The sequence below is a fragment of the Candoia aspera genome, chromosome 1 (assembly GCF_035149785.1).
Source record: "Candoia aspera isolate rCanAsp1 chromosome 1, rCanAsp1.hap2, whole genome shotgun sequence".
Lineage (NCBI taxonomy): Eukaryota > Metazoa > Chordata > Lepidosauria > Squamata > Boidae > Candoia > Candoia aspera.
The window spans coordinates 43,115,502-43,124,378 of NC_086153.1; the positions used below are offsets into that span (position 1 = coordinate 43,115,502).

An 8,877-nucleotide genomic window follows, 5' to 3' on the forward strand; every position below is an offset into this window, starting at 1 on the left:
TGCAAAGCTGCATTCAGAGAACTTTTTCTGGATGCATATGCTCTTTCCTAGCAGCCAATTTTGGATAAAGGACAGAACAAGAGCCAAATTAAGATCCCTTTACATCATTCACAAATAAAATTCAATGGCTCAGCACTTAACTTTGCCTGGATTGTGCACTGATATGCCAAACTGCACAAACAGTACCTTTTCTTCCCTCATTCCTCACTAAAGCCTTGTCTCCATGTTTATGGAATTTCACAGCCATGACCGTGGGCTCCCAGTATTGGTACACACCGCGGCTTCCATTTTTGGCACATCATACACAACAAAAAATATAACATGGGGTTGTACACTGTACAAATGTAGGGATGAGCTCATCGTTGTCTGCTTAGTAAAAACATTGTGGAATATTTCTGTGGGAAGGATGGCCTGGAAAATGCTGCTATGTTGGACTTAGGGAGAAATCAGAGCTGTATCTTACAAAAGAAATATTTATGGTCTTAACAACAGCAAAATTGATTGGATGAATTCACAATAAGACTTTAGTAAAATATAATTCTATAATTCTGGGAGTTGTAGTTACTAGGTGAGGAAGACTTACAGTATATACAGCATGAAAGCTGGCTGGGTGACCTTGGGCCAGTCCCTCTCTCTCAGCCCAACTCACCTCACAGGGTTGCTGTTGTGGCGAAAATAGGAGGAGGAAGGAGTATTAGGTATGTTTGCCACCTTGAGTTATTTATAAAAATAATAAAGGCGGGATAGAAAATAAATAAATAAATATTACAGTTTATCTTCCTGTGCTGCTCAGTTGATATGGTATTAAACTAAGCTTTATGTTGACCACCGTTTAGAAAACTGACAGTTCTAAACATATCTGTGAATCATGATTTATGTTCTCTCTACCCATCTCAAGTTCCTGGAAGCTATTGTAAATTGCTCCATCTTGCCCAATTCTGGAAGACTCCTGCATGTGACCACACCTTATTATTACTGGAAGACAACACCAAGAGGTAGTATAACCAAGGACCCATTTGCCTGGAAACCTTGATGTAGCTGTTCTTCATCTTGTAGCCTTTCCCAAATGAGTGTGTTGCTGATGTCTTAAACGACTGTTTCCCTCAGCTCCAGCCAGTATGGACAATGAACTTTCAGCAATTTCCCAAGAAGCATTCCTGCCCCTGATTTCCTCACCCACCTACTAATATTTTTGCCTTCAAAGAGGTCACTGTAGCATCCTCTATTTTACTGACATTTTCTGATTTTTTCCCCATCTTACCATCAGAGGATGTCTCAACATCTTGGATATCTAAAAAAGCCTGAACAGAAACAGGTTGTTCTGTAGGAATTTTTGCCCTGTGGGCATGTGCAGTGCTGAGAATCACCAGTTAAAGGTCTTCATCAGTTCTGGACATTCATCTCTTCAGGTGTCTTCAGGAGGCAGAATGAAAACCCAAAGGTTTGCTTGTCGATTTGGACAACATCAATTTGTGCCATCATGGTTTGTGACCTGCTACACACAAAACCTTTTGATCTCAAGCAAACATTTTGTGCATTTGAGCGTCTTGAAGAACTCACTGTTCCAAGTCACTAGTATGGTGCAACACCTGAATAGAGCCAATTGTACATCCCCAGGCATTTTCATGCACCTTTTCATTTCTATTCTTTTTTTTCTTTTCTTAATGATGCACCTTTTGATGTACAAAAGAATTTGTGTTGACAGGATTGTGCCATTACCTTAATGGTCTTTCTTGTTTGTGTTTCCTTGGGGGGCAGGCGGAATCTTAGTTAAGAAAGCATCAAATCCTCTCCCAGCATTTTCTTCTATAATTGGTACTAACAAGCTGCACTGAATATTTTTTTAAGTGTATTAAAAAGATTTGGCAGAGAGTATTTTTAGGTTTGTGGATTAACAAGCACTAACCCATCCTTCTTCCCTCCCCACTTGATCCTTAAGGATTTGCCTGAGTCATGGATTTCTTACTAGGCTTGTTAACTCTGTTATTTTTTTAAAGCCACTAGAATAAAGGAATCTTTTGCAGAGAGCCATCATCAGGATTTAAGCCATGAATAGACTGAACAACCTCCATGACTCCCCTTGGGGGAGTCACCTTTGACCCCCCCCCCTCAGATGGTGAAGCTTCTTTAGCCTCCTAAATGAAGCAAGATGAGGGCTTAAAACAAGCACTTTTTCTGTCCTTGCAGATTCACTGAATCCAGTGACAAGCAAGATAAAAGATGAGCTCTGTTGGCATTTTATTTTCACAGCTGTTTTTCCACAAAACTGGGGCAGAGGGAGGAAGAGAAGATAAAGTAGAGAGAATATAAAAGGCTACAGAAACTTATTAGAAGGAAAGTGTAACCCCAAGGCCCAGCACAGCGTTCCTTACTCTGGGGCCTTCCAATCAGGTTGGACTATCCCACCTATAATTCCCAACCAGCATGGGAATTAAGGGAGTTGAATTCCAACACATCTGAAGAGCAATAGATTGGGAAAGCTGGATTAACAAAAGCTTGTCTAGCCTTTTTTTAATCATTCTAGAATAAGGTTCCAGACAGGACTTTTCCCTGGCACAACACATAAAACAACCACGGAGCCCAGAATGAAAAGGCAGCAAATTAAAGACTTTGGTCTTAATGCTTTTCAGTGGGATCATAGAAAGCTGCCTTTTACCAAGACCACTACTGTTGACTGTGGCTTGCCAGGTTTTCAGGCAGGATCTTTTGCCAGCTGTACCATTAATTCTTTGCAGGCAAAGCATGTGAGAGATACAGTCTGATGCTGTGATTCCTTGTCGTCACTGCCAGTCCGCTGATTAGACCAGAACTCACTCATCACCTCAGCTTCCACCTCCTACATTCACCACCAATCACTACAAATTTTGTAGAAATGGATGAGAAGAATGCACATGATGAAACAGGCAGCAAGGTAAGCACTAAAATTCAGGAAATTGGTAACAGTGGAATAGTCTTAGGTGCAGTCACTGGCTGTGAGTTCATGTGCTAAGTGGAACTGTGACCTCACACAAGCAACCTCAAAAGAGTGTAAATGGGAAATATGACAATGAATATCTAAAAATGGGAGATGGTTGGCATGGAGAACCACTTAGCCCTAGCTCCTTAGAATTCAGACTTTCCTTCTGAAGAGCACTCTTACACAAGTTTGGCCTAAGAGCTTTTATTAGGATAGGAGGGATCTAAAACAAGTCCCATGCTGAATAAATACTTAATTTTGGATTCCTTGCTATAGAATTTATTTAATTCGGCCTTTAAAAATGGGGAGAATGGGAATACATACCCAAATGCAATTACAATAATTATTTTATTTGTTGAAACATATGCTCTTAAAGAAAAAAGGGGAGGGGGGCTTGTTTACCTGGGTGGTCCACACATTTTCCCAATGTTTATTTAGTTGCCTGAAATTGCAAAACAATTGAAAAACAAAGGTCTAATTATTTTTAGAGCTCATTGGGTTAGGGAAGGGTCTGTCCATATTTCCCTGGGACTAAGATGTGAGCTTGATCCTGTTGCAGTCAAGTCCTATTTGCTGGCTTTCCAAAAGCATCAGGTTGGACAGATGCTGGATTAGATAGGCCTTTGGTCTGATCCAGCAGAGAGCTTCTTAATCCCTCTGAATTCAATGGGGTTTGCTCCTGTGTAGACATGTATAGGATTGCACTGTGATTTACCAGGGACAGAGATTAAGAAAATGCACCTAAGGACTTTTTTCTTCTTCTTTTTTTAGAAATTGCATCAAGGAGGCCACTAGCTAAGAAGGAAGATTATGAAAAGCGGTTGTTGTGTAGATTAAGGAAAGGCTTTTTTCTTCCTTTAGGGGAAGTCAGCAAATTGCATGATGATGTCTAATGCTTTATCCAAGCAATCATCTCTGAAATCCCCTTGTCATGCAAAGCAGTCAACTGTCTCCTCCATCAGTTCTGTCAATCGCTGGGTGAATGGACTTCAAAAATGCCCCCATTATGCATCAAGAGGCTTTTCAAGTGTAAGCAAGGAGGAGAGGAAGAATGCTTTCCCATTGTAGCTGGGAAGAGGCCAAATAGCCTGAGCAGCTCAGGCAGTTAATACGTATTGACTCATCAATGAAATGAATGTAATAACTCATTAAAATTGGAGTAAAAAAGGATGCACTTTTAAGAAGAATCTTCAGTGTCACACCTGGGCACTTTTTTTTAAAATGTCCAAGCCATTGAGACAAAGAAGCTGTGAGCATTATTTGATCCAGAGATCTATCTAAAATACTTTCCAATGTTCTGGAATCTGTTGCAGTTCGTTTTCTATAATGACAGTCAAGCTAGTCTATTGTAGGAAAGGAGTAGTCTTGTGGCACCTAAAACATACATGTATGTGTTATAAGTTTTCATGGACGAATCTACAAAAGTTTATGACATAATAAAATAGTTTGAATTTCATGCACCACAAGACTCGATATTATTGTTCATGGGAAAAACTATGACTAAATTAAAACTATAACAGCTTAATACAGTGGTGCAAATTAAAATACTCTAACATTAGAAAAATACCAAAGAAGGAACCTTTATTTCAGATATGGTCTCTTTGTATCTTTGCAGCAGTCCATAGCAACTTTATCAAGCTTTCTTGGCTGCCAATACAAAAAAATGGAGGGAAGGAAGGAAGGAAGGAAGGAAGGAAGGAAGGAAGGAAGGAAGGATGGATTTATGTCCATAAGCATTTGTATCATTCAAAATAAAATAGTTTCTACAATATCCACTGTGTTCCTTCAGTAGCAATAGCTGTAGTATATAGAATAATCTTTGTACTACTTTTTTTCCTTCTGTAGTTCACAATGTTCTTTTTTCAGTTTTACGGGGTCTAAGATTTTTGTCAGTCATTGTGGTTTGGCCCATCTTTTCAATACATACATGGTTGATTTCCATGGAGCCCTACAGAAACATTGGGCTTTTCCCAATCAAGTTCATCTAACCATGGCATAAACATACCCTGATAATGTATTTTTCTGCTGTGTCCCTATGTTGTTGCCTTCATCTTATTCCCAGCCAGGGCCGCAACTAGGGGCGGGGCAAACGGAGCATGTGCCCAGGGTGCCGTGCTGGGGGGGGGGTGCCAAAATGAGCGCTGGGGGGGGCACCAAAATGGGCACGGAATCCATGTTTGCCCCAGGTGACACAGACTCTAGTTGCGGCCCTGTTCCCAGCCCACATATGAGACAGACTTAACTTGCCCTTAGCTGTTTCAATGTTAAAGTAGTTTTCCCTTTTCCAAATATAGCCTCAAGATGCATAAAATCTATTAGGCTTTGTCACCCCATTAACTTGGAGAGAAGCCAAGGGACTTTAGTGACATGAAAAAGGAAATAGAGGCAAGATAGGGATTGGTGATGAGCCAAGCTGGTTTCATTTTCTGCTTACTCAAGGAAGGGAGGATAGTACTTTAACTCAGCAATGGGGAAAGGCCCATAATTGGATTAATGAAAAACTCTACACATTTCTCAAGTTCTTTCTAAGCATGAATACATGGAGGAGTGTTGAATAAGATAGTGGCATTAATGTCACACAAGGTTGCCTTATCTGAACTGCAAAATATGAAGATCCACCAGATGGTAGCAGTTATGGTTTTCTATATTTCTTTGCTGCCATCCAGTGGTTGTACTGGATGTTGCTACCCAAATAGGTTAGCCCAAGCCACACAACCACTTTTAGCCAGGTCTGATTAGGGGAAACTGCACACCCACAGCTGAATTCATAGGCAGGCATTACATACAACAGGGAATTCTGAGTAGGCAGAATTTCTGATAGTGTGGATGAATGGCAGGTTTACCATATCGTTAGGCCAAGTGAGACAACCAACTGAAGCGGCTGATATTTGGGAGTGACAATAACAGTAGCTGCATCCTGTCTCTCCTTTTCATAGTCTTTGATTGTCTTCCTTCACTGGAATAAAGAACTGGATATCACGCACAGTCTGCCCAGCACTCAGTAAACAAGCTTTTGGTTCTTTGGAGCAGTGGTGGATGCTGTCCAATCACCAAAGCTGAATTCCTCTAGTTGAGTTTGTTTTCATATGTAGAACTAGCTGGGGTCCCATCTTTTCCTCTGGCAGCAGTACATATGGGACCTATTTCTTTTTCTCCCCCTTTAAATATTCTTGCAAAGGCTGGGAGAGAGGACCATCAGGAACTGCAGTTTTAAGAAAGTCCAATAGCTTTATTGGAGGGTGATGGGAAGAGAAGACAAATACAGCAAAGGATAGAGGTTGTTAAAATACATTTTTCTTTATTACTACTTCACATTTCCTAGGATGAAGCCCTCCTTCCCTTCTCTTCCTCATTCTGCTCATGTGAAATAAATCCACACAAGCATTTGTGTAATAATTGAGATCAGCTGGTTTCATAGGTCTCCATGCCAAAGTCTGCTCACAAAGCCAGGCTTGTTCTCTGCCATGTGTCATCTTGATTTTATTTCCCTGGCAAAAGGCTGATGTTTGTGCAAAGAGCAAAACACTGATGTTCTTACTACCTTCCCCCTGCCCTGTATATTAAATTCCTTGGAGCAGTTTAATTAGCATGATTCCTAGAAGAGTAGTAATGTGAACTTAGTAGCTTGATGGGAAGTGCTTGGCATTTATTATACGGTTGTTCTTGGTTACAATAACTGTGGAACAAGACAGATGTGCGGCACACATATTGCATGTTAAACTGCTTGTTGAGGATATTTTTAGCGTGTGTGATGTAGCTGCAGATGGGTGGCTGAGAAAACCACAGGACCGTTGAAATGTGATGGCATTCTCATGTATGAAGTTAAGAGCTTGTGAGAGCTTCTACTGTTCTTTTCTGGCAATGTTACTAAAAAATTGGAAGATAAATCCAATTTCTATTCTAGCCAATCTAAAACAAAGACAGTTTAAGACTCCTGTATAAAACTAACATCAAGGTTTTTACACCAACTGCTAGCTTGCTGTCAAGGGGTCATAAAAACAGGAGGAGGAGCTTGGTTGGATCTTTCTAAGCATGAATACATGGAGCATCTAGCTTGGCATGCTACTTACCACAGTAGCCTAACCAGATTCCAGGAAAAGTTCACAAGCAGATATTTTAATTTATTATTAGATGCATATTCCATCTTTATTTTGTGAGCTGAGGACTCTTCACACTTTATCCTGGCCTGGAGTTACCCAGTGAGTTTCACAGTTGTGAAGATTTCAACTTGGGTCTCCTAGGTCCATTACTTATTAGTATTCAGCCTGATCCTGAAGGCTTTTACAGCCAACATGGCAATAGCCATTTATAGCTTTATCCCCCTTGGATTTGTCTAATTTCCCCTTTAAACCAATCACACTTGTGGTTAAGTGTGTGTTAGGTGAAGACCTCATTCATTTGGTCTGCTCTCAAATTCCTACTGATCAACTTCAGAGGAAAGCATTAGGTTCCCGGTTGGAGCAGGGCCTCTTTCCATCTCCACATTCTGCATTCCACTTTAGCAATTCCTCTGCCTGTTCTCTCATTCACAGAAGGGACTTCCTTCCCTGCAGAACAATTAGCAATGCTTGAAGGGGGAATTATATTAGGAAAGGGTGTGGGAATGCCCTTTCTAGTTCCAGAATTAGGGATCCTTGTGCTTATTTCTACTTAAAAAAAAAACAGACTGGAAATTGTAAATCCCTGAACAGCTGGGTGTTCTATTATTGTATAATAGAATAGAATAGTTGGGTGCACTATTATTATATTTCAGTTTAACCTACCTCATACTATTGTTGTAAAGATAAAACAGAGAGATTAAGCAAATTAGCATGGTACTAGTTTAACCAAAGCCAGGATCCATCTCTGTGCGCACCATCTGGGATTGCTTCTCAGTACTGGTTTATCAGCACCAGCAGAAGGAGGATGCTAATCTCCTGCGTTGATGCTTTCCCAGGCAGCTTTTAGGACACTCTTGGAACGGAATGGTGGACTATACAGACCTTTAGCCCAGTCTAGCAAGGCCTTTTTCAGGTTCTTGAATGTCTTGTTTGTTTGCTTGTTTATCTGCAGGACTTATAAGCCACTCCAGTCAACTGCCTCTGAGAAGTGTACAACTCCCCAAATCCCTAATTTAGGGTAAAACATTGAAACCAAAAACATAATATAAATAATTGGAATGAATCAAACATTCCAAGAAAACAAAGAGAGAGAGAAAGAAACCACAATTTAAAAAGTTGCTCCTCTAGTTGGACAGTCTTTACTGTTGATGGAATAAGCAAATATTATAACTTTCACCAAAAATATCAGTTGGTAAGTTTGAGATAAAAAACAATGGAAGCCTAAATCCCCAAATCCTAATCATCCATCTCATGAGTACTTGCAGCATCAATAACAACAACTGGGGTTCTTCCCATATATCCTTTGTGAGGAGATGTGGGATCATAGAATTACAGGATGCTAGGATCATATTAGTTTTTTTCTGACCCGAATAATTTTTCTTGCGGGTGTTGCATTAACAATAATATATAATGTGCTAGGTCATATCTCTTCTGACCAATGTAGTGTCAAGACCAACATGCCATTCCCACAGTCACCCATGCCCTAGTCACACCCCGCCCCCCGCCAATTTGGACTATTGTAATGCACTGTACATGGGGCTGCCCTTGAAGAGTATTCGGAAGCTTCAGTTGGTGCAAAATGCAGAGGCCCGCACAGTTTTGCACAAGTCCAGATTTGTGCATGGGTCACTTCTTTTGTGGGAGCTGCATTGGTTGCTGATTTGCTTCTGGGTCCAATTCAAAGTGCTGGTTATCACCTTTAAAGTCCTACATGGCTTGGGGCCTGGTTATTTGCAGGACCGCCTTTCCCCAGTTATATTTACCCAGCCCACCAGAGTGGGGAGGTGGGGTATGTTACAGGTCCCTTCTATGAGGGAAGTT

At 40.7% G+C, this 8,877-nt stretch overlaps 1 long non-coding RNA gene across 2 annotated transcripts; it reads left to right on the plus strand.

Moving 5' to 3' along the window:
• Positions 1-768: 768 nt before the first annotated feature.
• On the plus strand, positions 769-4,412 carry LOC134487874 (uncharacterized). Of its 2 annotated transcripts, XR_010066900.1 has the most exons (3): positions 769-995; positions 2,736-2,911; positions 3,728-4,412. It is a non-coding gene; the product is annotated as an uncharacterized LOC134487874 (long non-coding RNA). The 2 variants fall into 2 exon arrangements; XR_010066898.1 differs by lacking the exon at positions 769-995 and having other exon boundaries at positions 1,536-2,911.
• Positions 4,413-8,877: the final 4,465 nt, after the last annotated feature.